The sequence below is a fragment of the Panthera pardus genome, unplaced genomic scaffold, assembly GCF_024362965.1.
Source record: "Panthera pardus isolate Hobbes unplaced genomic scaffold, ASM2436296v1 HiC_scaffold_13, whole genome shotgun sequence".
NCBI classification, from domain to species: Eukaryota; Metazoa; Chordata; class Mammalia; order Carnivora; family Felidae; genus Panthera; species Panthera pardus.
Genome location: NW_026526688.1, coordinates 156,886,139 through 156,910,055, shown reverse-complemented (window position 1 = coordinate 156,910,055; position 23,917 = coordinate 156,886,139). Strand labels below are relative to the sequence as shown.

Here is a 23,917-nt window from a genome sequence, read left to right as displayed (position 1 = left end):
GAGTCTACTGAGGGCTGATTGATTGCTCAGACAAGGGCAGTGGATTGATGTCAGAGTAAGTGGTCTAAAATGGAGTATATTGGAAAGGTAAAAGCAGGACTTAACCTGCCATGCTTAACTTCAATGACATAAGTTTATGGCCAGACATGGGACAAATTTCTTTATATCATAACTCCTAGGATTAAAACACATCTCTGCCTCTCCAGCAGAGGAAGGACTCTATGCTAATTCCTTTCCCACTATGCCCTAGAGCTAATATTCCCTCCCAGGGTCCCAACTCATGCTGCATTCTTTTTTCTAGGAAAGCTCACTCCTATTCTCTCAATTATCCTCTATACACAGATGTAAATCTAAAATTCCATCTCCAAAACCTTTCTAATGTTCCTGAAACTGTTTACAATTTCCTACTAAATAAAACTTTCTTCATGCTTCAGGCATAGAAAACTCAAAACTAAACCCAATATCCAACTATCTCCCCCTGCATAAGTCTGCTTACTATCCAACAGACAAAACTAAATTTGTTTCATCTGTTCTGGTTACTATCTCAGTGAACTTCAACTTTATGAAAATGGATGCCAAAGCACACTGACAACTAAAGATAAGAAGTTTTCAACTTATATATCATTTTTTTAACAATCAGTAATGAATGGCTGGCCGGGTTAGAAAATGAAAAAGCATAATATAGTTCATCTCTCACATCTCCTTCAGAGTTAAATAGAAGTTCAGTTAAATTATTAAGTAAAGGTTCCTTTAAGCACAGTGAAAATATATTGAAGGTTAGACGGTATCTGAGTGGATGCTTTTCATTCTAACTTTTTAGTCAATTCCCACATACCATGCTATATTACAGTATAGGGTGGGATTTTTAAAATTCATAATCAGTCATGTATTTAATTTGAGCAGTCTCTATTTGTTTGAAAGACAGTAAGTACTTTGGATAAGAGTGTATCTTAAAATCTCTCTCTTGGAAGGTACACTTAAGAATATTTCACCCAATGTAGGAATCCCCCGTAAAGCACTCCTTGACAGTCTTCCAGACTCTGCATGAGCCTGTTCAACAATGGAGTAATCATGAACCCTTATGGTAGCTAATGTACTTTTAAAAACTCTAATCATTAGGCTATTCTTTATTTCTTATTAAAGGAGTTATGGAAATACTGAGCAGAGAAATATCATAAAGTCCAAACTACTTAGCATGCTGTTCAAACATTTTTACAAACTAAATTCAAATAGCTGCTCTGTCTGCTTCATTGTTTACCCTTTAAATGAGCCTCACATACCTTCCCAGGCATAACTACTGTAAATATGTCTCTAAGCCAACTTCTTTCTACTTGAATATGAGCAAGTTTTTATCCTCACTGTACTTCAGTCTCTGTTAAAAAAAAAAAAATTGGTAATTACAAGGTCCACCCAAAATTGTATGGAAAGGATTCAATGAATATTCTCCAAGTGTCTAGGACACCACCTAGTATGTATAACTAATTTATTCTAGGTCTTATTGTTGCTATTGCTGTTTTCTCATTAATATTACAATTTTCCATATTTTCTTATTGCCTATCTCTGATTCTAATCCATTATTTTGACTATTTTCAGCCATCTTTGACTGGAGTCATCTTTGGCTTTTTCCATCTTGATTTGATATTCTGCATATTCCAGCCTGTGACTCCTGGTTTTCACCCCTGTTAGCTTCACATACAAAGAAACCACTTATGAACTGCACAGGCTGGACTGCCCTTCATTCAGCCATGAATTAACGGTCAAGGTGAGAGCAGAAGAAAATTCCTAGAGCAACTGCTGCAGGCCCATATTGCAAAATCTGAGGTCAAATCTCTAACCACAGATTTTTTTCACTTCTAAAGTTCACATCAGCTATTAATCCTTATCATAGAGTGCAAACTGTAGCTCTAATCTCTGACCTCCAGTCTTATTGGGATGTCATCGTGACTCCTGCTTGGTAAATTTTGCGATGTCCTCTGAGACCGCCTATTTTCTCTGTTAAAATGACTCAACAATGAAGACTCACATTTTCAGGGCATTCGAAGAAATACTTATCATTAATGTCTAAAAACTGTATCACTGCTTCTTTTCTTGCTTTGTTGTCTATTCTGCAAGGGGTATGTGGGCCTCATGGTGGTAAGAATCACCAAGAATTTTGCAACAACTTTCATCCCCAAAGAGCCAGTGTTTTAGTAATCTTCAAATTTACTGATATTTTCACTCCTTTCGCCAATAGCCCAGTAAAGGTAAATGAATATTCTGGATTTATATTGTTATGCCTCTTTTGGTATTTAGGCATAGCTATGAATCTCTTTTGCAAATGCTGTACATGGCCTCTTAAGAGGGAGCTCAACACAGAACTTCCCGTGCAAGTCAGTGTTTTAGATACCCTTTTATATTTTATTGAAAATAACTTTTGAGCATATTTTAAGATATGTTTTTTTCTAGCTTTTCATTAATCTTTAGTTATTTTCCTTTGGACTTATTTGTAATAATGTCAAATATAACTCGTAACTCCATTCTTACCTGCTTTTCACAACAAAATCTATGAATGGCCCCTATTAACACCTCAATCTTATTTCAGTCCTTGAGTTAGCCCTGTTAGAGGGTTATATCTGGATATGACTTTTTAAAGAAATAGCCTACATATACCTTAAAAAAATTGTGTCCTTAAAGTCTAGGATATTGATATGCAAACAATCCATGAAAAAAGAACCAGATTTTCTCAACCAATCTGTCATGGATTGATTCTTCTGTAACACACACACACACACATGCATGCACGCACACACACACACACACACACACACACACCAAACCAAGAACTAGAAAATGAAATTTGAAAAAATATACTCAAATTATAAACCCCAATTTTTTACTATTAAAATTACATTTCAATAAATATAAAAACTTATTTAAAAAAGTATATTGAAAATATAGGGAATGAACACAGAAAATTTTATTATACTTGCAATTATTTGATATCCTGCAATATAAACAAATGCCATGAGTGAAATGACATTATCCATAGTAAGGGTGTATCTGCACTTTTGAATGACAGTATGCAATGAATATTTAGTTTTAAGTGATGGGGGTGCCTGGGTGGCTCTGTGGGTTAAGCATCGACTTCGGCTCAGGTCATGATCTTGCAGTTCAGGAGTTCGAGGCCCACGATGGGCTGCGTCAGGCTCTGTGCTGACACCTCGGAGCCTGGAGCCTGCTTCAGATTCTGTGTCTCCCTCTCTCTCTCTGCCCCCAACCCACTCACACTCTGTCTCTGTCTCTTTCAAAAATAAATAAACATTAAAAATTTTTTAAGTTTTAAGTGATGACTTTACATCTTAGTTGTTATTTTTTTGTTAATGTTTATTTATTTATTTTGAGAGAGAGTGTGTGCGTGAGCAGGGGAAGGGCAGAGAGAGAGAGAGGGAGAGAGAGAATCCCAAGCAGGTTCCATGCTGTCAACACTGAGCCTGATGTGAGGCTTGAACCCATGAACCATGAGATCATGACCTGAGCCAAAATCAAGAGTCGAACGCTTAACTGACTGAGTCACCCAGGTACCCCCTTAGTTGTTAACTTAATTTAGGTTGTGTTGATGACAATAACACAGCCACAGATAATCTATAGGTAGTTTCTACCTATAGATTGGGTGCCACCCAAGCACCCCTCTGTCCTATTTTTTAAATTGACTTTCCTCCCTTCTCTAAATATGTCTGATTATTTTTTGCTTGCCTTATCTAACATAACTTTATCATGGCAGTGGTATCCTAAATATTTGGAGGTCTGAGCACATTAAGTGGGAGACTTATTTAATTGCCTTATTCCTGGAGACCACCCTAGAACTCTATTCCAAGTATTATTCTGTTTTTGCGAAACCAGTGCCCCAAATACCTATTTGGCAGGTAACATATGCTTATAAAGGCATTTTAAAAATAGACCGTAAGTGATACATTATTTCATGTAAGAATTAGCAAATTACTTTTGGCATTAATCAGAAAACAGACAAAATTTTTAAAAATCATGCCTTAGCCTAAATATGGCCACCAAAATGCTAATGATCCACACACAGACTAGATGTTTCTAATTGAATGGGGTTGATTTAATGGAGCGTGTTAATATTTGTCGTCAATAACAACAGTTTAGCTAACATACCAGATGTAACAAACCTTTTATTTTAATGTAAGCAATTCCATGTTTTCCTGATCCACATTGGCATAAGCATTTTGTCTATTACTTTCCAAATGGCACCAACACCACCCTAACAATTGTATACCTTAAAAATACCTTAAAAATTGTACACCTTAAACACTTCCTTAAAGAAATCTATGAAACCACATTTGGACAATCACCTAGTAGTATTATAATAGTTTCACATGTTTCTTAGAAAGCTTTCACACTCTACAGTGAACTTCTCTTTTTTCAATCATTTATTAGCTTCTCTGTATTCATACATTGAATCTAGTCCCTGGGAATGAACTTTAATTCTCACCATCTGTGCCTTGGCCAGGAATGTCCATATCCCTTTGATGCATAAATACATCCCGAATATTTCTCATTCTGTTAGTAAGAGCTGTGAAGCACAGAAAATAATGTTTCAAAGAGGAACCATGAGGGATCATTTATTGCTCCAGCACTTTGAAAAATCTATGAAATTCCTTTATGTCTTCTTCATTATATTTTCAATGGAACAATTAGTTTGAGTGGCTACAAACACTGAATTTTCATGACCACATTAGCCTTTGAAGCCAAAATTATTGAATGCATTATTCTCTATGTGAAATACAGTGGGATGTGGTGAGTTGGCGATTAAAAATCATAAGTTGCCTCCAACTGGAAAACTCGTCGAGAGTTAATTTCCTAACAGCCTATCTGGTCACACTTTAAAACCCACGTAGTTTGCATAATTCAGTAGTTTGTTCCAAGGATATATTTTACAAGTCTTGAGAGCTGTAACTATGGCTTTTTTAATATTTAGTAAAGCTCTTGCAATGAATGGTAACATCTCAAATACAAAAGTAGTCCCCTGAAAACCTCGGCTATAATTTCTAAAGGTAATAAGACATTCTCATGACTATTTTATTCAAGCACGCATTATAATTACCTCCAAATTACTGAGGGTACAGCTCTAGCACCAACTGAAGTAATTTCTTACTGTTTGACAGAGTAAATGAATGACAAAAAAAAAAATCTTCAAATCATCTGGCTTTATTTCTCCTTACTGGACCTTATCTGTTTTGCATTTTTAAATTCTAAGCAGTTAAGATAATACATAGAAGTTCTGACTCTAGACCACATATTGGCAGACAGTATCTATAAATTAAAAAAAAGTGAATGTTTTAGGCTTTGGGTAGTACAGTCTCTGTGATGACTACTGGAATCAGCCTTTGTAGTATGAAAACAGCTGTAGACAATGCTTAAATTAATGGGTATGGCTGTGTTCCGATAAAACTTTATTTACAAAAGAAGTGGCTGATGAGATTTGGCCCTCAAGATTTGTCATGCTTGCTCAAAACAATAGAATAAGACCCATGCCTCCCATTTCCTCAAGTAAAAACTACTTTCCTGGTTGCAGGAGGCAGTCATATGAAAAAAAGGATATATTGTGCTTTATGGAAATATATATTTGTTGCATCAGTCCTACTTCATTCACCAGCCTTTTGATAGTTAATTTTATATATCAAATTGGTTAGGTCCAGGTGCCTGGATATTATGTCAAACACTGGTCTGAATGCTGCTCTAAGGTACTTTTTGGATGAGATTAATATTTCAATCAGTAGAATTTGAGTAAAGCAGACTATCCTCCATAGAGTAGGTGGGCTTTATCCAATCAGTTATTTAACAGTATGTTCAAACATGATGACTTAATAAGTACAATTGTAGAAGTTAAATTCATATGTATCTCTACAAGAAACATTTTTCACTTCAATAATTCTTCTGAAATAATCCTGCTCATTTATTTGTGCACGATTGCAAGTGAGGTGATAGATGTTAATTGGTTGGCTTCATTGCAACAGAAGTGTACAAAGAATATTTATATCATTAACATTATAGTCTCTGTATAGAATATCAGCTGAAATAGTTCTAATGAGGATTTAAGTTTTCAGCCAATTCATAGCATTAGTTAGTAAGTCCTTGGAACATAAAGCCTCTGGTTAACATGAGATATCTGAAATTATTGGAATTATTAATATAAATTCAACTGGAAAATTCAAAGTTCAAAACAAATTGTTGGTGCAATGCAACACAAATACAAATTTTGCTACAACACACCATCTCAGTAAACATATTGCTTAGTAAACTGTGGAGTAGAAATCTGTTTGTAATTATTTACTGGGCACATGTAATAAAAATTGCATCTAAGTAAGCTATAATATTAAAGAAATAAAAATTGTCAAAAAATACTTATTTATCTTGAGAAAGATAGAGAGTACGTGTGTGCACAAACAGAGGAGGGACAGAGAGAGAATCCCAAGTAGTCTCTACACTGCCAGCGCTGGGTCTGGTGTAGGGGCTGGATCTCACAAATCCTGAGATCATGACCTGAACCAAAATCAACAACCAGATGTTCAACCACCTGAGCCACCCAGGCGCTCCCCTCCAAATGTCAAAATTTAAAAATATTTTATAAATACAATGTATGTTATATAAAATGTTGAGATAAAAATATAAATTTCTGCATGCTAGAATATGTTTTTCTCTGCTAACTTATCAGGTAGATTTTGGAAATGTTTGCACCTTTGAAGAACTACTTTGCAAATTACCCTAACTCTGCTACAATGTCATATTTTTTTTTGTGTGAGTACTCTAAATTTTGTTTGCAATCTATTTAAAATCAGTTGACAATTATTTGTCAACATAAAAAATGGAGGCAAAAAGCTTCAAGATTTTTGTTACATAAGTAAATCTCCCAAATTAAAAAGATATTTGATTTCTTCATTATTTTGTAGGAATAAACAAATTAAACAGTACAAGCTCAAATAGTAATTTTGAAATTCTATCATTGGGTTTTGTTTTATCTCAGCCTTAAGAGAAAAATATTTTAATAGTTTTTTTTCATATTAATTAAATAAATATATTTCAATATTAGAATAAAATAAATCGAGAAAGACTGATACTGCAACATCTAAACTTGGAAAAATTCAAAAGAATTTTAGAGACAACTTAAGTGACTTACCTTTTCTGGGAAAAACATTTTCATGTATAAATAACTCATTTTCTTTAGTCCCCTTTATATAATTACCAGAGCCCATCTCTCCAGTGTAGCACAGGTGGGAAGGGGGTTAGAGATGTATACTCCTTTTAGAGGGTTATGCAAAAGTGAACAATGTTATTAACTATGCTTCATCTGGGATTCTCAAAAATTTAGATAAATATATTGTGAAGTACAGAGGAAAGAAATACCTATCTCCCATAGTCTGGGGCAAGATTTTATATAAATCCTATTTAGCATCTAAATAATTTATCTATGTATGTATTTCATTAAAAATCTCATTCATGTATCCACTGTTAACTATTACTTACATAATAATACAAATATTATTTTCGATCTTAGGGTAAATGTGAAGTTTCAGAGAGAAGGTCAGTGTATGCCATGTTCAGACTGCGCATATCCCTGGGCTTCATGCTCACAGGGGTAAATCTCAATGAATTTAATCTTTAATAAATTCTTTGATAAAATAAGGGGTAAGGTGTAGCCTGTGAAGCAAAATGACCTTCATGTAAAACCAGTTATTCTCATGGTCCCATACATCAAGCTTGCTTTCTACTTAATGATCTTTCAAGCACTTTCAAGCACTTAGGAAATTGATAGAATCAACATGTCTGTAAGATGAATAATCATGTTCAGACATAGACTACAGAAGTTTTATGTATTCTCTGGAGTAAAAAGCAAGTATTATGTAAATACATGGAATTAGAAAGGAATACATACAGTAATAATAATAAAGACAGTAAGTTTTATCAACAAAATATTAAAATTAGTCAGGAATTTGCAATCTTTGAGACTGTTTATCAGATTGTCAGTAACATTGATACATTAAAAGATATGTGGCCTTATTATACACCAGTGATCCCAACTATAAGTCATTTATTGAAAATTATTAGTTCAAAAATAATTCTAGTTAAGGTTTTTATCCTTTCATCTTGTTTTTATTCTTTTGTTGAAATGTATCTATTCATAATTATATACATAGTACAAATGTTAAAGATGAAATAAAAAGTCCTTGATTGCCCAACATAATGTTTTTAGAAGTCCTTTGATAATAGATTACAATTCCATTCTCTGTATTTTTACCATCGAAGTCTTTTATCTAACCTAAAGTAAATTAAGCTAACTATTGCTTCAGTAAATGAGATCAGTTGGACCAAGTTACACTGCATACAGAAGTAATTTCTGTCTCCTAATAATATGTGGGCTGTATTACCTTTTTATTTTCTCATTGTTGATATGGTAACTGAATCTTTTGATTCTTCAAATTTATGAGCAGCCAATTTTCCTAATATTAAACGATAAGAAAAAATACCTATTTAACTATACGTCTGAACTCTGGTTAGCAGAAGTTTAATTCTATATCTATTCAGAATTACAATCTGGAATGGAAAATACAAGTTATTTATTATTTTATTTCATTATAGAAACATTGAATTGAGTAAAAAGCAATAAGATGCTTCCTTTCCTCTTACTTTTGTTCCTAGTGGTGTTTATAATCTGGGAACTTGGCATAGCTTCTATACCCTTCTTCTATCCCAAACTCCAACCACATTTCTTTCCCAGAAACACTGAACAAAATTCTCTAACAAGAGGAAATAAAAACTTAACCTTTCCTCCCCTATCAAATAGAAGTAACAGAGACAAAGAATTAAGTCCTCTGAGAGTTTACAATTGCACTTATTCTTTAAAGGGAGCATTTTAAAATGTTCCTTCCAGGGGTGCCTGGGTGGCTCAGTCAGTTAAGCATCCAACTTTGGCTCAGGTCATGATCTCCTCTGTGAGTTTGAGCCCCGCATCAGGCTGTGTTCTGACAGCCTGGAGCCTGCTTCAGATTCTGTGTCTCCCTCTCTCTCTTACCCTCTCCCACTCATGCTCTGTCTCTCTCTCTCTCTCAATAATAAATAAGATTTAAAAAAAAAATTAAAAAATAAAGTGTTCCTTCTAAGAAGACACAATTGCATTTGATAATTACCTTCCTACTTGGTCAATAGTAATAATTTAAGAATCTGAAAAATAAAACTCAAGTACTAGAAAATACAAAAAAAATCTACTAGAACATGTAATCTGCTGAGAAATTTCCTTCATTGTTTTTTATTTTTTATTATTTTTAATGTTTATTTATTTTTTAGAGAGAAAGAGAGTGAACAGGGGAAGGGCAGAAAGGGGGACAGAGGATCTGAAGTGGGCTCTGTGCTAACAGTAGAGAGCCCAATGTGGGGCTTGAACTCATGAACCATGAGATCATGACCTAAGCTGAAGTTGGATGCTAAACTTACTGAACAACCCAGGCACCCCTCACTTACTATTTTTTAAGATAAAAGTTATCATTCTTATAAACCTGTAATAATATAAAATGGCTAGAAAAATTTTTGTTTCACAAAAAAAGGACTGGCCTAAATGCCATTCTCAAGTTTATCATTTTTCAAATTCATAGGTTAGAGAAGCCTGTGGAAAGTAGTGAAAAAAAACAGCCTATGGAGGAAGAAGACTTTATTATCTGACATGGGCTAAAAGCTTAACATATCAGCTACATGATTAGGGCCAATGGTTTAACATCTCTAGACATTTATGTGGGTATGTACAAGTACACAACTCATAAGACATTTATGCTGAGCTAGGCACTGTGGTAGGCATCTTATTATATACTTTTTTCTCAAATAACCCTCATGACAACTTTATGAGTTACATATAGCATTCCTTACCTTATAGATAAATTGAGATTACTTTAGAGAAATCAAAGCAATTTACTCACAAATACTACACCAGTAGCAAAGGCAGAATTTTAAATTAATTGGTCTAGCATCAAAGCCCATTAGTATATAATTGGTACATTGCATCACTCTATTAAGAATGATCTGTTTAAAAATAAAATTATCCTTGGATTATGTTCAATATGCTTTAACAGTTACTATTCGTTATTCCATGAAGAACTAGAGGGATCAAAAATTTGGTAACAGAAGTTTTCTAGCATCTATCTACTGACCCCCACCCCCTGAGTATGCAATCCTCTAATGTAACCCTTTAATGGCAGATTATAAACCCATGAGAATATTTTACATGATGGGTGCAGGAAGGTTGCCTTATTCTTCTTTATAAGAATTATGGAGTTTACTAAATAGAGCTTAATTTTAGAAACCAGCTAGGGGCTAATTTTAAGAATGAATCTGTTTCTACCTCAGGACACTTTAAAGAGAAGGAAGTACAAATTCAGGTTTCAAATTATTTGAAAGAAAGTGATAAGACAGAGGGCAGGCTGCCTTCTGATCCTGTTACGTGAAATAGTAGAAATTACTTTTTTAAAAATTCCAAAGCAAGTACGGCAAGAAGCTGATTTCCAGGTTGATTGAATGCACAAGCTGGATAGTTTTTTATGGTTAAAATTCAACATCTGATTAATAAAATGTGATTAATAGTATCCTTATAGTTCACAAACTCCCTTTCCCTCTTCTCTCCTCCTGCTTTTAAGTTGACTAATTAGATCTATATACTTTCCAACTAAGAAACCTAACAAGGTATTCAGTAAATATTAGTTCCTTTCACATCACACAATTTAGTATTAAATAGCAAACATGCACACATTTTACTACGTATGAAATCTTTGTGAAAAATTATCACTAGAAATACATTATTGTATACTTGACTACTTATCTATGCCAATTAGATTTCAAATTTTTCTTACTGATTCTATCTTATTTACTCACGTGTTCACATCTTTATTCATTAAGTCATTCATTATGTCAGCACTGGGAGAGCTACAAAGAATAAGACAAAGCTCTAGAACTAGAGAGACTAGTCTATCTGATAAGGCTGGCAGGCAAATAGACAATCACGATAGTGAAAAAGAAGCAAGCCCAGTTCTGTGGAATCACAGAGAAAGTAACGGACTATAAGAAAGACCATGTAGCCCATTACTTGGGATTTAGTCCTTAATTATAGTTTATGTTAGATTAACAGATTTGTTTATACATTTCCCAACCATTTATCTTTTCTGACATAACAGTTCATTTAACTGGGAATTCGAAGGTTGTTTATTTCAGCTATAAGAAAACAATTCTGGATTCTATCTTGAAAATCTGTCTGTTAGTTTTGCGGGAGGCAAACTAGTGGTGGATGCATATAATAGCTTAGTAATCAAATCCTGTTTAAAAGTCAAAGTGTAGGAAGTATTATAATAATAAAGATTTCATATTTTCCTTATGCAGTGTTCAGAAACACTCTGCAGGAAGCTTATATACATAATAAATACACTGGAAGTCTGAAGAGAGACAGTAGAACCAAATGTTTACTTAGGAAGCCACTACACTAGCAAAAACAAATGAACGAACAGTGTTGTGAGTAAAGAGCTTGATGCTGATGTTTTCTCCAACAGAATGCTACTTCTTTTATTGCAAACACTTCTATAAAACATAGTAAAAAAACAGAGTTCAAGAGATTTCCATCTTGTGTAATTCCTGCAAAAGACAACTGCAAATCCTGTCAGAAAATCTGTTTATTCCTCCATTCTTAGGGATCATTCAATTGACATTATATAGCTTTCAACATTGAGTATTGGAAGAAAACCTGAAAATACGATAAAGTTTTAAAATTTAATTTTTAACAAATATTTTGAATCTTTGTGATCCATTAGCTGGTAGTCTTAAAACCTGATGCAAAATTATATTGTTTCCATTTCTTAAAGAAAAAAAAATATATGTCCATTTTTTTGGGAAAATACATTTTATGTGTTACAAATTTTAATTTATATAGAGAACGAGAAACTTCTTTTGATATAACCTAAGTTGACAGAGAGAACTGTTTATACTAATAATTAAATATTTATTCTGCATTTCAAAAATATATCTAATTTTTAAGTCACTTTCACCAGCTGTAATATGGTTACCAGATATATCTCTAACTTATATAATTTTATAGAACCATAAAACTGATTTTTTAAAGGTTGACAGCTATTAAATCAGGACTTAAAGCAATGAAGAAAGTCAGAAGCCTTTATCCTAAAGACCTTACTTTAATAAATCAGGTCACCTATCACCTTGACAAGTGAAAAGGGTCTTCAGAGGAAAGACCCAGACTTTATACTTTTATACAGTGATAATGAGCATGATTTTGATCTAGAGACATTTACAGGGTCTAAGTTACAAGATAAAGACTATTTTTTAAGACCAGCTGAAGTTAATTTATAGGATTTGAAAGATGATTAATAATGCTGTGACAGGAAACAAGAGAGAGAAAATGTTTTCTGGAACTCCTTTCTCCTGTTCTCTAAGATAGGGTCAAAGGTGTGATGTGCCCAGATGCAGTCCAATGCAAATCAGTTATATCCTGTTTATGCCCCTGCTACCATCTGTTCCTTCTTCTAGAGTTAACTGCTCAGGTTGGGGAAGAAAGACTTTCAAAGAGGGTGAGATAGAAAACAAAGTCTTCTGAATTCTTCTTATTGTAGGAAACAAAGGCAAAAGGAAACATTCAATTTTCTTACTACCTACAACCCATTGACAAGTCCGTGAAACAGGCAGAGTGACCTTCCTCTAGGAACTCAGCTGCCTCGATGTTAATACTTTGTTCAAGGCAAAAGGCAATCTTAGCTTAACATTATCCTGACCTCCAGGATCCTGTAAGTCTATTTTACCATGTCAAAATTCCTTTGGAAACTTCTTATATTTCTAACCCCAAAGATACATGTTAGCAATCATCCTCCAAGCATATGGCCCCCTGATATACATGTGAAGGGTCTCACAACAAGGCTTTTCTAAACAGTAATAAATGACCTTTCCTAACAATAGCTAGCCCCCTCAAGGTCCTGGCAACCTTGCTTCTAAAATGCCTTAGAGACTTATAATATCCCTAACCACCTCCCAATTTGAAAGTATGTAATCAGTCACCTGTCACAACCCCACTACAGCTTTTTCTGCCCATGGGTCCCCTCCCCATGCTTTAATAAAACCACCTTTTTGCACTGAAAATGTCTCAAGAATATTTTCTTGACCATTCGTTCCAAACCCTAACATTTCCATATCAGTCTTTACCCACTGTGGAAGGACATGGTAGTTTTCTAAATTGTTTTGTTTTCAGAGAGCAAATATACAGTAAGTTGGAATTACACTAATAAGAACAGAATACATAAGCTTGTCTTGTAAAAAAAAAATGTTAAGAGGGTTTTAGGGCAGTGGAACCACTCTGTATGATAATATAATGGTGAATACATGTGCTTATACATTTGTCCAAACCCAAGGAATATAACAACATCAGTAGTGAACCTTAATGTAAACTATGGATTTGGGGTGATAATGATGTATCAATGTAGGTTTATCGATGGTAACAATGGTACTCCTCGGTGGCGGTCACTGACTATAGGGGAGGCCATGAATGAGTGGGAACAAGGGGCTACATAGGATATTTCAGCACCTTCTTCTCAATTGTGTGGTGATCCTAAAACTGCTTGAAAAAAATAAAATCTGTTTAAAATATTAAAAAATACTTTATAAAGTGATTGCCTACTCTAAAAATGTTGTCTTCAGTACTTAATGTATTTATGCCATTATTTTTTAAATGTAATTTTACATCAAGGATTGAATGAAGCAACACATTTTCAAAAAAAATGGGTAAAGTTAAAAAAAAAGTAGAGTACCAAGTAAATATCAAGTGTGTCTGAGTAAAATGTATAACTGACACAATACAAATAAACATTTGCATTGACATACAGTCTACATTTGAGTAAATATATGGATTGTAAAGTTCTTGAAAGTTTTTTAATATTTACCCTTTATTTATTTTTTAAGTTTATTTATTTATTATTTGAGAGAGGAGCATGAATAAGGGAGGGGGAGAGAGGGAGAAGGAGAGAGAGGACCCCAAGCAGGCTCCATGCTTAGTGCAGAGCCCAATGCTGGGTTCCATTCCACAACCATGAGATCATGACCTGAGCCAAAATCAAGTCAGACACTCAACTGACTGAGCCACCCAGATGCCCCTGTAATATTTATCCTTCATATAAAATGAATTGAATAATAGAATCCTCAAATTATAATTGCAAATATTTTGCAAACAAATTGCAAAATTTCTATCTTTGTTACTTATAGCATTGTATTGTTAAAGTAATTATACAAAGAGGCCATTGGACTGAGGTGAGTCTAATATCTTGGTGACTTAGATAAGCAACCCAAAACCTGAGCTAGAGTCAATGCATTTGAATCCAAATGTGAAATTTAACAAAAACCAGTAACAAATATCCACTTGGTGTTTCCCAAATACTTAAATTATAATCAATCAAATAAGTTTCATGCTTTGCTTCCTCATCTTCTTTTAAAAACCTCTCCCTTAGCTCCTCATTCTGGGGTGGTCCTAACTCCCCCTCATTTGGCTCTATTCAGTTGGAATCATATATGTGCAAACAAGCTCTTCAAACATTTTAATGTGCCTCAATTTACCTTTATACAATTCATATACCACTCAATCTGGATTTAAGGAAGTACACATGTTGTCCAAATGCTACCACATAAATCTGTAGTAAGTGCTTCAAATTAATTCTATAGTTCTGTAACGGGGATGGGGATTTGGGTTATTCTACATATTTTAAAGAAAATGTTAAAAAAGGTAATATTTAAAAACATTTTAGTAACCATAAATATATTTTATTCCCATTTAGTAGATTAGAAATACCAAATGTTTGAATTAAAAGTGGCCAGCAGAACTTCATTTGTTCTCTGTGTAAGAGCCTCTTTCTTGCTAGTATACAACACTTCACAGTTAACTGGAATTAAGGAGGTTATAGAATCTAAGAGCTTCCACTAAGATTATCCTCATCTAGAGCATAACTACCTAAGAAAATTCTCAAAGAGAAGGCCATATTCTTCCTAGACTGGCTTCTAATCTGACTCCATAGCAAATGCTCTCAAATCTTCATTACTTCTCAGAACCTATCCTTCATTTGACTTCTCTAAAATTCAGCTGCCCCTTGAGACCAATAACAACCTTGCAGATGTCTTAGCAGTGACTTCCCCTCCACAACCAACACACCATAACATCTACCAGAAGTACAAGTGCCCCTTTATTCATCATTGCTGTAATTTCCAGGAGGCTGGCATGGTTTCTGTCTCTTTCTCTGGAATCTTATTTAAGTGTAGTGATCTCAGTTCTTTACTGTGATATGGTTCTTAGACTTTCACATAAGCAGCTTGTTTTCCTGTTCATAATAAACGTTTAGATTCCCATCATTCTTCTGTCTTTATGACATTTGTTGATGCTAATTGACTTCTGTGCTCTGCTTCTTGTCTATGACTCTGTTCTGAGATTGATGCTAATTGACTTCTGTGCTGTGCTTCTTGTCTATGAGTCTGATCTGAGATTGAATCATTGATTTCTCCAAGTTTATGTGGGTTATTGAATTATTCCAATGTTTTGTATATTAATGTCTTAGATCCAGCTGTTATATCAAAATACCATAGGCTGAGTGGCTAAAATGATAGAAATATCTTTCTCATGGTTCTGGAAGTGGGGAAGTCCAAGGTCAAGGTCCTGGTTCATTGGTTCCTGGTAAGCGTTCTTTTCCTGACTTATAGGTGACAGTCTTCTTGAAGTGTCCTCACATGATAGGGAGAGAGTAGGGGAGACTGGGAGAGGGTGGAGGGTGAAAGCTCTGATCTTTCCTTATAAGGGCACTAATCTCATCATGACGGCTTGACCCTCAGGACTTCACCTAAATATAATTATCCCCAAAGATTTCATTTCCAAATACATCACATTGAGGGTTAGGTTTTTAACACAGAAATTTGGGTGGGATACAAACATTCAATTCATAACAATTCATTGATTTATAATTCTATAATGCCAATTTGAAGAAAGGCAATATACCGCCTCATATTCAGCAACCATTAGCCTTGAGCTACACTTTTCAGAAACATGAACCTACTCATGGTTCCTCTTGGCGAAATTGGCTGCTAATTATTGTGTCCTTTATAATTTTGCTTCTCTTCCTTGGGCACTTATTATTCTTTTTCACCTGAACCTCGCATGGACAATATCTATTCAGACCCCTCATATGAGGAACCTTTAGTTGCTGTTTTCAAATCTTGCCTTTCAGACTGAGTAAAATAAATCTTCTACTAAGACCTGTTTCATAGCAATGTTTATATTTGTAGCATCCAGTGCACAAACTCAAATGGTATGTAATGAAACAATGCATGGAACCCCATGAAATAAGTTTTCTTACTCCCAAAGCACAAAGGAAGACAGCCAAGGATAAATAAAATGATGGACCAGATCATGTTGATTAGCTACCCATAAACAAATGTGCACTTCTTCCTTATCTCTTTTTTCATTTGTATGTAGTAAAATGTTCCCTGTCCAGGGAATGAATAATATTTGATGTATGTCGATAATGGAATCCCATCCCAACTTGCAAGTAATTGGCTTAAGACTGAACATATGACACCTCTGGCATTTGAATTATAAATGGAACTAGGGTAGGGGGCTTGCAGGAAACATTTTCCTCCAAGTAAAACAGATAGACTAGGATAAATAGTCCTTGCTCTCTAATTAGGTCACTGTAATAAAGAAATCATGTTCAGAGGGTACTTCAGACTTTTGATAACAAAAAGAAATAATCTAAGAATATATCAGAAAAACGAACATGGAGGCCTAATTTACTCAACTGTTTCATCGGCTCTGGAACTTGCCAGATGTGGACTACTTATTACATGAAAATGTAAATTTCTATTATTTAGTATGCCTTAAGTCAGGTACCTGTTTCTTGAAAATAAATGAATCCTAAGTGACTCAGAAGTCTGATGACCATGAGTGACAGATTTTCACCTGTTAAGAAACACATCTGGGTAGAGACACTCCCTCATTTAGGTCCTTTCCTATCTGCCTTTCAAAAGCAACATGTTGGAACTGGAGGGTGGAACTGGAGGCTGCCTTAGATACAGATTTTCCAGGATGTTGCCCATTATATTTTGTCTATATAGGGGCCCTGGGCTTTTCACTCAGCTAATACTATCTATGAATGTAACCTTGTATTACCCACTGAGAAATTTCCTTCCTTTGCTTTTCTAAGCAGAAGTTCATTCTCTGAGAATGTAGTGCAAAGAAAGCTCCTGCATTTATAAATAAACTATTAGAAGAGGCATGATCTGTGGACTAGATAAAACAATTAAACCACTGTCTTAATGTCTATAGAATTTTTAAAATCTTATTATTTCTCTCCAGAAAGAGTCAGCTATCCTGAAATCTATAGTGAAGAAAAACTTCCTTCCTCTGAAGGAACTCTATTTTTATTGGGTATCAGGCATTGATGGAAAACCACCTCTTTGCATTCACTCCACTCACATCTTGATGCACTCATCTTCCATAAAAATTCTCCTATTAAAGAATTTAGTCCTTTGCTAAATGAGCAGCTCCGTCAGCATATGACATAGGACATACCTCTTACCCTGGTGCACAGAGTACTTGAAAATGAACATACTGGCAGGTGAATGTGTGTGAATGTATTATGAATGTGATATTTTTAGCTGCCATACAATGACTATTATGAACTAGCAGACCCATAATATTGCGTAGAGTAATTTTCATTTGAATTTACATATAATTTCCGGTGAAAAATGTCATACAGTTGAGTCTCAGTAGTTTATCAGTGACACCTTAAAATTCCTGTGCCCTAATTACTCCATTCATAAAATTGAAGTAAAAACTACTTTTAACATGATGTAATTAAAAGTGAAAGTATGCTACCTTCAAAGAAGCAGAAAACTTTATTGTTAAATAGCTCACAATGTGTCACCTATGAAGATACTGGTAAATTCAGGAAATATTAATCAGATGTGGATACTGTCAAATATATTCAATCACAGAAGTAAATTCAAGTAGAATTAATTTTGTATTTTAAAAATTTAGATTAATTCACCACCATTATGGATTACTTTTCATACTTTTAGGTATTCTTTCATTACAATATTGAAAAAACGAGATAAAACTATAGGAAAAAAGCTTAATGAAACAGTTCATTAATTTACCCGATAAAAGGTGTAAAGTACTAATCCTAAAAATGCTCACTGACTAGGGAGAACAAAAGATGAACCCAGAACTTCAACAAAGAGATGAAAAAAATAAGAAAGCATCACATAGAAGCCACAAAACTGAAGAATACAGTAAACTGCACCAAAAACACACTAAAAGAATTCAACATCAGAGTAGATGAATCAGAAGAAAGGATTAGACAATCAGAAGAAAAGGCAGAATTTACCAATCAGAAGAGTAAAAAGGAAAAATAAAATTAAAAGTGAAGATAGCTTGGAGGCTTCTGGGAAGATGGAGGCATAGGAGGACGCTGGGCTCACCACGTCCTGCGGATCACTTAGATTCCACCCACACCTGCCTAAATAACCCAGAAAATCACCAGAAGACTAGCAGAACGGATTCTCCAGAGCCAAACATAGACAAGAGGTCAACGGAAGAGGGTAGGAAGGGCGGAGAGGCAGTGCGTGCTACATGGACTGGCGAGAGGGAGCCGGGGCAGGGGTCAGCCCACAGGCAAAGCAGAGCCCCCGAGTATGGCTTGCAAAAACTGAGGGGCCGGATGGAGTGTGTTCTCACAGCAAGCGGGGGACTTAACATCTGGAAGGTTATAAGTTAACAGCTCTGCTCAGAGAACTGGAGGGCTGGAGGACAACGGGAGGGAGAGTTGTTGAGCCCCAGAAAACAGAGTGCAGCTTGGTGGGGAAAAAGCACCATCTTGCTTGCCAACACCATCTCCCTCGCCCACCCCCCAGCCAAAATCCCAAAGGGAACCAGTTCTTGTCAGGGAACTTGGTTGCACCACCCAAACACCCAATGCTATGCTTCTGTGGATCCATCCCTCAGGCGGGTCTGACTCCCTTCAGGTGCCACAGGGCCCCTCCCAAAGCAGATCTCTGAAGGAAAAGCAAGCTGAGCCTGCCCCTCCCGCCCTGTGAACCTTTCAGATCCACCCCAGCTAATACGCCAGATCCCCAACACCACAAGCCTGGCAGTGTGCAAGTAGCCCAGATGGGCCATGTCACCCCACAGTGAATCCCGCCCCTAGCAGAGGGGAAGAGAAGGTACACACAGGTCTGACTGTGGCCCCAGTGGTGGGCTGGGGGCAGACATCAGGTCTGGCTGCGGCCCCACCCACCAACGCAAGTTATTCAAGACAGACCAGGGGAAGTGCCCTGCAGTTCCACACCACTCCAGGGACTATCCAAAATGACAAAACAGAAGAATTCCCCTCAAAAAACCTCCAGGAAATAACAAAAGCTAACAAACTGCTCAAAAGGATTTAAACAATATAACAGAAGGTGAATTTAGAAAAATACTCAAAAAATTAATCGCTGGGCTTGAAAACAATAAAAGGGCAGCAGAGAATCTATTGCTACAGAGATCAAGGGACTAAGGAACAGCCAGGAGGAGCTAAAACATACTATTAATGAGCTGCAAAAAAAAAAAAAAAAAAAAAATGGAGATGACCACAGCTCAGACTGAAGAGGCAGAGGAGAGAATAGGTGAACTAGAAGATAAAATTATGGAAAAAAAGAATCTGAGAAAAAGAGATATAAAAAAATCCAGGAGAATGAAGGGAAAATTAGAGAACTAAGTGATGCACTAAAGAGAAATAATCTATGCATAATTGATATTCCAGAGGAGGAAGAGAGAGGGAAAGGTGTTGAAGGTGTACTTGAAGAAATAATAGTTGAGAACTTCCCAGATCTGGGGAAGGAAAAAGACACTGAAATCCAAGAGGCACAGAGAACTCCCTTCAGACGTAACTTGAATCGATCTTCGGCACGACATATCATAGTGAAACTGGCAAAATACAGGGATAAAGAGAAAATTCTGAAAGCAGCTAGGGATAAACGTGCTCTAACATATATAGGGAGACCGATAAGACTCGTGACTGATCTCTCTACTGAAACTTGGCAGGCCAGAAAGGAATGGCAGGAGATCTTCAATGTGATGAACAGAAAAAAAAAATATGCAGCCGAGAATCCTCTATCCAGCAAATCTGTAATTTAGAATAGAAGGAGAGGTAAAGGTCTTCCCAAACAAACAAAAACTGAAGGAATTCATCACCACTAAACCAGCCCTATAAGAGACCCTAAGGGGGATCCTGTGAGACAAAGTACCAGAGACATCGCTACAAGCATGAAACCTACAGACATCACAATGACTCTAAACCCATATCTTTCAATAATAACACTGAATGTAGATGGACTAAATGCTCCAACCAATAGACATAGGGTATCAGAATGGATAAAAAAACAAGACCCATATATTTGTTGTCTACAAGAGACTCATTTTAGACCTGAGGACACTTTCAGATTGAAAGTGAGGGGATGGAGAACTATTTATCATGCCACTGGAAGTCAAAAGAAAGCTGGAGTAGCCATACTTATATTAGACAAACTATATTTTAAATTAAAGGCTGTAACAAGAGATAAAGAAGGGCATTATATAATAATTACAGGTTCTATCCATCAAGAAGAACTAACAATTACAAATGTCTATGCACCGAATAAGAGAGCCCCCAAATATATAAAACAATTACTCACAAACATAAGCAACCTTATTGACAAGAATGTGGTAATTGCAGGGGACTTTAATACCCTACTTACAACAATGGATAGATCATCTAGACACAGGATCAATAAAGAAAAAATGCCCTGGATGATATATTGGATCAGATGGACTTGACAGATATATTTAGAACGCTGTATACCAAAGCAACAGAATATACTTTCTTCTCGAGTGCACATGGAACATTCTCCAAGATAGTTCACATACTGGGTCACAAAACAGCCCTTCATTAGTATACAAGAATTGAAATCATACCATGCATACTTTCGGACCACAATGCTATGAAGCTTGAAATCAACCACAGGAAAAAGTCTGGAAAAACTCCAAAAGCATGGAGGTTAAAGAACACCCTACTAAAGAATGAGTGGGTCACCAGGCAATTAGAGAAGGAATTAAAAAATATATGGAAACAAACAAAAATGAAAATACAACAATCCAAATGCTTTGGGATGCAGTGAAGGCAGTCCTGAGAGGAAAACACATTGCAATCCAGGCCTATCTCAAGAAAGAAGAAAAACCCTAAATACAAAATCTAACAGCACACCTAAAGGAAATAGAAGCAGAGCAGGAAAGATACCCCAAACCCAGCAGAAGAAGAGAAATAATAAAGATCAGAGCAGAAATAAACAATATAGAATCTAAAAAAACTGTAGCGCAGATCAATGAAACCAAGAGTTGGTTTTTTGAAAAAATAAACAAAATTGATAAACCTTTAGCCAGGCTTCTCAAAAAGAAAAGGGAGATGACCCAAATAGATACAGTCATGAATGAAAATGGAACTATTACAACCAATCCCTCAGAGATACAAGCAATTATCAGGGAATACTATGAAAACTTATATGCCAACAAACTGGACAACCTGGAAGAAATGGACAAATTCCTAAACACCCACATGCTTCCAAAACTCAATCAGGAGGAAATAGAAAGCTTGAACAGACCCATAACCAGCGAAGAAATTGAATCAGTCATCAAAAATCTCCCAACAAATAAGAGTCCAGGACCAGATGGCTTCCCAGGGGAGTTCTAACAGATATTTAAAGCAGAGATAATACCTATCCTTCTCAAGCTATTCCAAAATAGAAAGGGAAGGAAAACTTCCAGACTCATTCTATGAAGCCAGTATTACTTTGATTCCTAAACCAGACAGAGACCCAGTAAAAAAAGAGAACTACAGGCCAATATCCCTGATGAATATGGGTGCAAAAATTCTCAATAAGATACTAGCAAATCGAATTCAACAGCATATAAAAAGAATTATTCACCATGATCAAGTGGGATTCATTCCTGGGATGCAGGGCTTGTTCAACATTCACAAATCAATCAACGTGATACATCACATTAATAAAAGAAAAGATAAGAACCATATGATCCTGTCAATCGATGCAGAAAAAGCAATTGACAAAATTCAGCATCCTTTCTTAATAAAAAAACCTCAAGAAATTCGGGATAGAAGGAACATACTTAAAGATCATAAAAGCCATTTATGAAAAGCCCACAGCTAACATCATCCTCAATGGGGAAAAACTGAGAGCTTTCCCCCTGAGATCAGGAACATAACAGGGGTGTCCATTCTCAATGCTGTTGTTTAACATAGTGTTGGAAGTGCTAGCATCAGCAATCAGACAACAAAAGGAAATCAAAGGCATTAAAATTGGCAAAGATGAAGTCAGGCTTTCACTTTTTGCAGATGACATGATATTACACATGGAAAATCTGATAGACTCCACCAAAAGTCTGCTCGAACTGATACATGAATTCAGTAAAGTTGCAGGATACAAAATCAATGTACAGAAATCAGTTGCATTCTTATACACTAATAATGAAGCAACAGAAAGACAAATAAAGAAAATAATCCCATTCACAATTATACCAAGAAGCATAAAATACCTAGGGATAAATCTAACCAAGATGTAAAAGATCTGTATGCTGAAAACTATAGAAAGCTTATGAAGGAAATTGAAGAAGATATAAAGAAATGGAAAAATATTCCATGCTCAGGGGTTGGAAGAATAAATATTGCTAAAATGTCAATACTACCCAAAGCTATCTACACATTCAATGCAATCCCAATCAAAATTGCACCAGCACTCTTCTCGAAACTAGAACAAGCAACTCTAAAATTCATATGGAACCACAAAAGGCCCCGAATAGTCAAAGTAATTTTGAAGAAGACCAAAGTAGGAGGCATCACAATCCCAGACTTTAGCCTCTACTACAAAGCTGTCATCATCAAGACAGCATGGTATTTGCACAAAAACAGACACATAGACCAATGGAATAGAATAGAAACCCCAGAATTAGATCCACAAACGTATGGCCAACTAATGTTTGACAAAGCAGGAAAGAATATCCAATGGAAAAAAGACAGTCTCTTTAAGAAATGGTGCTGGGAGAACTGGACAGCAACATGAAGTAGAAAGAAACTAGATCGACTTTCTTACACCATTCATGAAAATAACCTCAAAATGGGAAAGGACCTGAATGTGAGACAAGAAACCATCAAAACTCTAGAGGAGAAAGCAAAAAAGCCCTCTCTGACCTCAGCCGTAACAATTTCTTACTTGACACATCCCCAAAGGCAAGGAAATTAAAAGCAAAAATGAACTATTGGGACCTCATGAAGATAAAAAGCTTCTGCACAGCAAAGGAAACAACCAACAAAACTAAAAGGCAACCAACGGAATTGGAAAATATATTTGCTAATGACATGTCGTACAAAGGGCTAGTATCCAAAATCTATAAAGAGCTCACCAAACTCCACACCCAAAAAACAAATAATCCAGTGAAGAAATTGGCAGAAAACATGAATAGACACTTCTCTAAAGAAGACATCTGGATGGCCAACAGGCACATGAAAAGATGCTCAATATCGCTCCTCATCAGGGAAATACAAATCAAAACCACACTCAGATATCACCTCACACCAGTCAGAGTGGCCAAAATGGACAAATCAGGAGACTATAGATGCTGGAGAGGATGTGGAGAAACGGGAAGCCTCTTGCACTGTTGGTGGGAATGCAAACTGGTACAGCCACTCTGGAAAACAGTGTGGAGGTTCCTCAAAAAATTAAAAATAGACCTACCCTATGACCCAGCAGTAGCACTAGTAGGAATTTACCCAAG

General features: G+C 35.7%; 1 long non-coding RNA gene across 1 annotated transcript in view; it reads left to right on the top strand.

Moving 5' to 3' along the window:
- Positions 1-554: 554 nt before the first annotated feature.
- The window catches only part of LOC109278533 (uncharacterized), a 35,954-nt gene continuing 12,591 nt past the window's right edge, over positions 555-23,917 (top strand). The window contains exon 1 of the long non-coding RNA XR_002085714.2: positions 555-1,762. This is a non-coding gene — a long non-coding RNA (uncharacterized LOC109278533). The remainder of the gene's footprint in view (positions 1,763-23,917) is intronic.